This window comes from Mustela nigripes, chromosome 9 (assembly GCF_022355385.1).
Source record: "Mustela nigripes isolate SB6536 chromosome 9, MUSNIG.SB6536, whole genome shotgun sequence".
NCBI classification, from domain to species: domain Eukaryota; kingdom Metazoa; phylum Chordata; class Mammalia; order Carnivora; family Mustelidae; genus Mustela; species Mustela nigripes.
In genome coordinates, this window is record NC_081565.1 from 34,755,245 (window position 1) to 34,764,644 (window position 9,400).

Sequence of the window (9,400 nt, forward strand, 5' to 3'; positions counted from 1 at the left end):
GAGCCCGATGCGGGACTCGATCCCAGGACCCTGAGATCATGACCTGAGCCAAAGGCAGCGGCTCAACCCACTGAGCCACCCAGGCGCCCCCCACCTCCGCACTCTTGACTGGGCTGCGCCCACCTGGGAGCCCTGGGCAGGCACCCTTGGGGTCGCTGGGAGGGGAGCTACTTACCCCAGCCCAGAGTCCAGGGAAGACCATAGGTGCTGCTCAGGCAACCTCGCAGACCCCAGTTCACAGGCTGGCCCTGGCTTCCTGCTCTCACCTCTTTTTTTTTTTTTTTTTTTTTTTGAAGATTTTATTTATTTATTTGACAGACAGATCACAAGTAGGCAGAGAGACGGAGGCAGAGAGAGAGAAGGAAGCAGGCTCCCCGCTGAGCAGAGAGCCCGATGGGGGGTTCAATCCCAAGACCCTGGGATCATGACCTGAGCCGAAGGCAGAGGCTTTAACCCACTGAGCCATCCAGGCGCCCCCTGCTCTCACCTCCTAAGCACAGGAATATTCACTCCTGCCTGAAGGGCACGTTCACACATTAATTCAATCAACAAGTGATGAGCACATAAAGTAATCATTGTGGGAAGGAAAGCAAGCTGAGCCCCACCGAGGAGGTGGCATTTGAGTGAATGGTTCTGGTCAGAGAAACATCGAGTCTCCCCCAAACTTGTTCTCCCCTTTTCTGTCAGTGGCATCTCTGGCCTCTGAGTTTTCTTGACCAGAAATGCGAGTCCCCAGCACTTCGTGTTGACCCTATTCTCCTGTCCCTCTCATGCCAGTCTGTTCCTTGCTCACATTCAGGCCATCCCTTTCTGATCTTGACACTTGTCCCCTTCTAATTCATCCTCACCTGTCACTGCCAGATTGGCCTTCCAGAAACACACACTTCAGACCACATCACTCCTGCTTAAAGAACTGCAGTGGCTACCAAGTACTCTGAGAACAAATCCCATTATTCATAGAATAATAATCAGTGTCCTCCACAATTTTGCTCTAACAAACCACTCCCAATCTTATTTCCCATGACAATATTTTGCACCCAACATCCTAACCAAGTGGTAAAATCACAGCATTTTACTGCCTCTGTACGTCAGCTCATGCTAATCCCTTATCTGGAATGCCTCTCCACCCTTTGTGTCTAAAGCCCGTAGCACCTGCTCCATAACTACACACACACACACACACACACACACACACACACGCACGCATCTGTCATCATGGTTCTATTTCACTCTCTGAAGGCCCACAGGACTTTACCTGGTCTTCCCTTAGCCTCCTAACAGACAACACGCTGCCTGAGGACAAGAGCTCTGTCTGATCCGTATGGCTTTCTGTGGCAGTGGATGGGAGGGAGTGACCTGTGAGTGTTAGGACCAGACTCCAAATCCCAACTCTGCCACCTGTGAGCTGTGTGACCTTGAACTATTTAATCCTTGTGTGCCTCAGTTTCCCCATCTGTAAAATGGGGATTGACTGGGCTGATTATATACATATATATATACATACATACACACACACACACACACATATACATGCATATATATATGACATACTTAAATAGGGCTTGATTCATCCTGCTAACGATTATTATGGGAATAACTAATTGTGGGTAGACAGATGAGGCAGATAGATTCAGCAGAGGCAAGTTCCAGTTTAGATCTCAGGGAGGACATCAAGGTGGACCCCAGGTCATTCCTCCTGCCCCAGGTTTCCCCTCCTGGGTAACAGGACCCAGGTGGAGACTAGGGGCAGCTGAATATGCTCCTCCTCTCCAAGAATTTGAAGAGATACAGCTCCTCTACACACAAGCTAGCACCGCCTCCAGCCTGGCATTGAACCCTGTTTCTCAATCTTCCAGGTTACCTAAGCCCCAAGGTTGCACAAGCAGCTGGGAGTCAGGCAGCACCCTCAGCTCTCAGGTCCCCACCCTCTGGGTGCTGGCCTGCCACAAAGTGACATCAAGGGACTCTGTGATCCCCACAGAGGAACCCAGACCTCCCTCCTGCCTCCAGAGGAAACTTGGGCAAGTGTCATTGTCTCCCTACACCTCTGCTTCTCCTTTTTGTAGAATGGGAGTGCACAGCAGCCTTGCCTCCCTCCCCACGCAGTTGCTGGGGAAGGACTGGGGAACTGAACATTGAGGGAAAGAGGGGACCAGCCCCTGACGCTGAAGATCCTGCTCTGGAAGACAGAATGGGAGGAACTGCAGAGGGAGAGACAGCCCTGCAGCATCCCCCCTGCTCAGAAACCCCAGTCACCCCGGACTATCTGCCTGCCAGTACTCAGCCAGCCAACCCGTCACTTTGCAACCTCTGAATTGCTTGCTAAGCACCTACTATGTGCTGGCCAAAACAGATAGAAAAGGCGACAAAGGTCTTGGGAGTGACCAGTAACTGTGCTAAACACTTCCCAGAGAGCTTACTGAAGCCCATAACTGCTGTTAGAGCTGCATCACTATCACCCCCACTTCAGATAACAAAGAGAACAACATTACCCCTCTGAGGTCACACAGTTTCTAGCTGGAGGACTGAGATCAAAATCCAGGTCAGGGTCACCTGGGTGGCTTGGCATGTTAAGCATTGACCTTTGGCTCAGGTCATAACCCCAGAATCCTGGGATGGAGCCCAGCGTCAGGCTCCCTGCTCAGCAAGGAGTCTGTTTCTCCCCCTCCTTCTGCCTTTGTGGACAGTATCCCTTCCACATGCCATGTATGTCCTTTCTCCACTGTCATCGTGCCTGGCTGCCCCCTCTAGGTGGCCCCCGGGGGCCCCCATCTTCGCATGTACCACACCCCTTTATGATTTGCTGACCTGTCCCTACCCCACATGCCTCCACAGAAGCAGAGACCAGCTTATCCACCACTGTATCCACAGGGCTAGGACAGGGCTCAACAGATCAAGAAACACTTGTGAGAAGAATAAATTAATGAAGATGGTGAGGAGCTGGACAGCCCAAAGGCAGGAGCACCCCACCAAGCTGGGCTCTCCTGTCCTTCAGAAAATGTCGCACAAGCCCCTTCTCTGTGCCCAGCCCTGGGCTAGACACTGAGGCCCCAAGTCATGTGGGAAAAAAACCTGCATCAAGGTCACTCCCAGGCTGCCACAGAGCCCATAGGGTACAGCAATTATGAACACAAGTTCAAATCCCAGCTCTACCACTTCCTAGCTGTGTGACTTTGCACAAGTTTCTTACAGTCCCTGCGCCTTGATTTCTTTATCTACAGAACAGGAGCAATAACAGCAGCTACGTCAGACGGTGATGGGAAGAGCAAAGTGATGTGTGAACGCGGTTTAGAACAGCACCTAGCCCATTACAAATGTGCAAAGACCCTCAGTTTTCTAGCTCGCAGCTAGTCCCTGCCCTTGGAGCAGCCTCCTCAGGTGGATGCCCACCCCCTCATGCTACTGACCCCTCCGGGAGCCGGTGAGGCAGAGCCAAGAGAGCCCAGGCTGAGAAGTCACCCAGATGGGAAGGCAAGACCCAGCTCTACCAGCTAGCTGTGTGACTTGGAGAAAGATCTATGTGAAATGGACCATTTCCCCCAGAACCCAGCAGAGCCTCTGTTCTCCCCTAGGACAAGCAGGGAGGGAAAGAATAACTGCTCTGCCTGCTTCGCTGAGTGCTAGGAGGCTAGAACAAGAGTGTGGATGTAGAGGTCCTTTGTGAGCTGTGCGGGGATTATTCTAATCAGAGCGCTCCATCTAGAGAGGCTGCACGGGGCTGGTGTGTGCAGAAGGGTAGGCGCGCTATGCCAGAAGCCAGGGACACCAGAAGCCAGGGACAGGGAGCTGCTGGCAGAGGGAGGGATGAACAGAGGGGGACAGACGTCTGACACATTTATAGGCAGGGCTTCAGTGTGCTTGGGGAGCACACCCTGAGGAGGACCGGTCCTGTGACCCCTAAGGCTGATTTCTGCCTCCCCTCCCCCTGCCTGCCAAGCTTAGCACCGCAGTGAGGGCCACTCCTGAGGACTCACCTGGGCTGCAAGGGTCTTCCTGTGCCCTTGAATCGATTAAACAGAGCAATGTGATTAATTATTCTACTGTCTTTATGGCATCAACTTGAACTTGCTTCACATCCAGATTTCCAATTATATAAGCCAGAATCTTAAACTCAGGGGGACATGTATTATTGAACTATTTATAATCAGAGTTTTTCAGAGCAGAAAAAGCTCTGCCAGGCACACGCCACCCACCCAAAATTAATGATTCTGAAACCTGAAGACAATCTGCCCATAGGGAGGGGTGTGGGATGCAAGCAGGAAGAGAACAGAGAGAATGAGTCCGAATCAAGGATGGCAGACCATTTCTTCGAAGGGCATAACCCCCCAAGGGGGAAGGCAAACCATTTCAGGGATGGGAGTCAGGGGGAAACACCCATGCAAAAAACAATCAGATTTGGTTGAGGGAGCTATTCTTTTATTTTTTTCCCTTTAAAATACTGACACAATTTTACTGAGATATAATTGATACAGAAGATGATATTAATTTCAGATATAAAACATAGTGTTTGATATTTGTACAACTGTGATTATTTCACAGTGAGTTTAGTTAATGTCAGTTGCCTCACACAGTTATAATTTTTTTTCTTGTGATGAGAACTTTTAAGATCCACTCTCTCAGTGACTTTCAAATATACAACACAGTATTGTTAACTATACTTATCACGCTGCACATTACATCCCCAGGACTTAGTAATTTTGTAACTGGGACTCTGAACCTTTTGACCTCCTTCACTCATTTCTCTTACCTCCCAATTTCCACCTCTGTCAACTGCCAATCTGTTCTCTGTGTGTACAAGTTCATTTTTTGTTCAGGGCATTTTTTTTTTCAGTTTCCACATATAAGTGAAATCATATGATATTTGTCTTTCTCTGTCTGATTTATTTCACTTAGCATAATGCCCTCCACATCCATCCACACTGTTGCAAATGGCAAGATTTCCTTCTTTTTTATAGTTAAATAATATTATATATATACATATATACACATATACATATGTATCCTATGTGTGTGTATATATACTTTATTTATTACATATAATATATATATTATTTATTATTTATTTATTACATATATTGTTTATTTATTACATATATAATATATATGTATTTATTACATATTTATTATTTATTACATATATTTTATTTACTTATTATATATATATATATATATATATATATATATATATATATATATCACATTTTCAAGAGCTAGTCTTTGAAGAAAATAATATAACCTCGGTTGGCCCAGCCACACTAGCTCTGCATTTAAAATGGAGTCACATCATGACTGATGCCAGTGTTTCATTGGTTCATTGTGCCTCTCCACCTGATAATTCCAAATTTCTAGCTGCTTTCAGCACTTCCTTAATTGGTTCTGGAAAGCTCCCATATTTTTACCAGTCAGTCCTACCAGCCACTGTTTCATCTCCTCCTTCAGCTCCCACCAAGTCACAGGAGAACTCTCCACCCCTGTCCTGGGGCCACCTGCAAGTCACCTTCCATTGGGCAGTGCCTTCTCCACCCAAGGTGTGCTAGAAACTGTAGGTGGTCCATAGCTAGTCTGTTTCTCTATGGGGATGGCCTCTCCCCACTCTCCCACTGCAAAGAGGCTTGTGTTCCAGTGATTTGCAGAGGCTGGATTAGAACAGGCCTTGCCATGCTTACCCAGTGCAGTTCCTTCCCCACAAGCCCCAGACATGAGTCCACGATGGACTTGCACCAGGAGAAAAGTCCTCGGATACTATTCCCTGCAGATGACTCCAGGCTTATTGCCTGTCTGAGTATGTCAGCTCGCCTCAGTACTGCAGGCAGATTCCTGGAGGCCCTCTCTTCAGTCCCCTAGACAGGCCCAGCTCAGGATCAAGACAAGGCCCTGGTACAGGAACAGAGAGGGGACAGGAGCAGGGAAGCGACTCCTGTTGGTTGAGTTCCAGTGACCTGCCAAGTCCTGGACCATGCTGTGTCCTTATAGGAACCAATCAGAGAAATGCTACTAGCCCCATTTCACAGATAATGGAACTGCAATTCAGAGAGGTAAAGTAATTTATCCAAGGTCCTGCAGCTAGTAGATGGTACCAGGCTTGACCAGGATTCATCCCAGTTCTGGTGGATGCCAAGATTCAAGTTATGACCCTCCCTGCTGCTGCTTGTTTAAGAACATAAAACTTGACAATCCATTACCAGACCTTTGTCTAGAAAAAACTACTCACAACACAGAAAAAATAAATGTTCTGTTTGTTTGCTTTCTGCAAGGGAAGCAAAGGGAAGAATTATCATCAACAAACACAGGCAGAGGTTTGTTCCCTCCTAGAGTGCATGTTTGCTGAAATAAAGCTGTAGACTTAAAATGACCCCCCTCCCCAAAGCATGACCCTAGAGAAGGCATCATGCCTTTTTTTAAAAGCACCCCCTCCAGGGGCGTCTGGGTGGCTCAGTGGTTTAAGCCTCTGCCTTCAGCTCAGGTCATGATCTCAGGGTCCTGGGATGGAGCCCCACATCGGGCTCTCTGCTCAGAGGGGAGCCTGCTTCCCCCTCTCTCTCTGCCTGCCTCTCTGCCTACTTGTGATCTCTCTCTCTATCAAATAAATCAATAAAAATCTTAAAAAAATAAAAAAATAAAAGCACCCCCTCCTTTTTAATGGCCAGCTCTTCATGAAGCCTCTTTCCATGTCCCCTGAGCACTGAGCTAGACTACATTTCCCAGAGTTCCCTGCAGTTGGACATGGTCATGCCCTTGGTTCTGGTCAATGGAATGAGAGCAGTGCCAGGTAATCTAGTCACATATAAACCTCCCCACATAATCTTCCATGATCATTCCCTGTTCATCAGTCTCATGCAAATAAGCATAATGACCTTGAAAACTACAGGCTGAACGTGGCAGGGCCAGAAGGTGATGGAGCCTGGGACCCTGAACTAGCATGGAAGGAGGACCAGTCACTTATCTACAGTTTCCAGAATTAGCAAAAACAATAGGACACTCAATTAAACGTGAATTTCAAATAAACAATGAGTACTTTTTTGGTATAGTATATTGGAGACAATTTGGGGAGAGAGGCAACCCCAGTCACATTTCTGGATCAGCTCTAGGCTCTCAGGATCCCTGGGCAGATAATTATCATTTGATATCAACTTAACTAAAAAATTATTTATTGTTTATCTGAAATTCAAGTTTAATTACATGTCTTATATTTTATCTAGCAAACTTACACCTATCAGAACACCTGTCTAGTGCTTCATGGGAGTGAGACAGCTGATGCCTACTGAGGCATCAGAAATTAAAAATCCAGGGCACCTGGGTGGCTCAGTGGGTTAAGCCGCTGCCTTCGGCTCAGGTCATGATCTCAGGGTCTGGGGATCGAGTCCCGCATCGGGCTGTCTGCTCAGCCGGGAGCCTGCTTCCTCCTCTCTCTCTCTCTCTGCCTGCCTCTCCGACTACTTGTGATTTCTCTCTGTCAAATAAATAAATAAATAAAATCTTTTTTTTTTTTTTTTTAAAGATTTTATTTATTTATCAGAGAGAGAGAGAGGGAGAGAGCGAGCACAGGCAGACAGAATGGCAGGCAGAGGCAGAGGGAGAAGCAGGCTCCCTGCCGAGCAAGGAGCCCGGATGTGGGACTCGATCCCAGGACGCTGGGATCATGACCTGAGCCGAAGGCAGCTGCTTAACCAACTGAGCCACCCAGGCGTCCCCAAATAAATAAATAAATAAAATCTTAAAAAAAAAAAAAAAGAAAGAAAGAAATTAAAAATCCAGGCAGCTGAGCTCAGCCTAGAATGATCAGCATTTAAGCAAGTGGACCACCTTCCTTGACTAGACTGCTATAGCTCGGGAAAGCCTGTGAGGCTCTCACCTCACTCCCTTCCATGGACATATCTGGAGTACCCAGAAGGAAGACAACCAACTCAGCCCCTACCCAAGGAGCTCTCTACCTGGGGTCACCAATAATTCAGGGGTGGTTCATGAACAGGTACAAACCAAAGCTCAGAAAGCCCAGAGACGAAGTCCAGGGATGATAGGGGTGCAGGAGGGCTTTGGGAAAAGTAATAGTGATACTGATCTCCTCCAGGGAACATGACAACAGCCACCAGTATCAACACCCACAAAGCAAGGATCCTAGTGGATAAAATGAGTGGCCAGTCCATGTTGAGAGTGTCAGGATCAGGAACTATGGGCAGCTCAGAGAGTCAGAAATGCAGAACCTTGACATCAGTTCCTGCTACCCAGGGTGGGCATTATTTCCAGTGTGACCCAGAAAAACCACAAGATTTCGGAGCTATGTAGACCTAGGTCAAGTCCTAGCTTTGCTGTTTTTGCACTATCTGACCTTAGGCAGCTTCTTTTACCTCTCTGATCCTTAGTTTCCATCCCTATAAAATGAGATAACACCCAACAAGTATTGTAAAATTACCTAAGAGAATATGCCCATAGCAATTAGCTCATAGTCGGTGCATGGTACCTGCTACTTCCACCCCTGAGGGTTTGAAAACTAGAGAGAAGAGGTGAGGAGGAGCTCACCTTCTTTATTACTCCTCTGTTTCCAATAAAATGCATGTCCTCGCTCCTTCTGCCCTCCCCCCCCCAAGCCCAGAGACCACTGCAGCCTGGGTTGGGTTGAAGGACATATGTTCTTGATGCCTCATCCTTCCTTCCTAGTCAAGGACCACAGAGTTCCCATCACCATAGAAATAGGGTTCCAAAGAGAAGTGGGGCTCCAGGCAAACCCCCACGCAAGCCTCTCTCTCTATAAGAGCAGAATGGACTCCTAGTGGGACAGCCTGGGACCCAGTCACTATTTCCAGCCTTGTTTCTCTCAACTGAGTCTCGCTTCTTCAGAAGAGGCTCTGGGTGAATCTCAGACTCCAGGCGTGGCAGGTGGGGCCTAGAGCTCCGGCGCCCAGATGCTCATTTCCAACATGCCCATCGCTCACCTTCTCCTGAAAACGCTCCCGTTGGCTCCTCTGGAGCCATTACCGTTCGTCATGTTTATCTGCATTTAGGTGCGGTGGGGATTCACACACGTCGATCTGTCTTTGCTCATGAAGCAATGGCCCAAAAAATGGTAATGACGCCTCTGATGCTGCGGCATGACCGCATTCTGTACATATGGGGCTGCCAGAGCCAGCAAATACAAACGCGGGACTCCCAGTTAAGTTCAAGTGACACATCAACAATGAATCCATTTTTAGTGTAAGGGTGCCCTGTGCCTATTTGGAGCATACTTACACCAAAACACAATTATTCATTTTTATCTGGAATTCAAATTTAACTGCATCCTGCCTTTTACCTGATGTCGCTACTCACCCACCCTCCTGCTGTACCTGGGCCATGCCCTGCTGGAGAGCTTTCGCGGTCAGGCCAGAACTGGGGGTACTAGGGCCTCTCTCATTCTACCTCCACA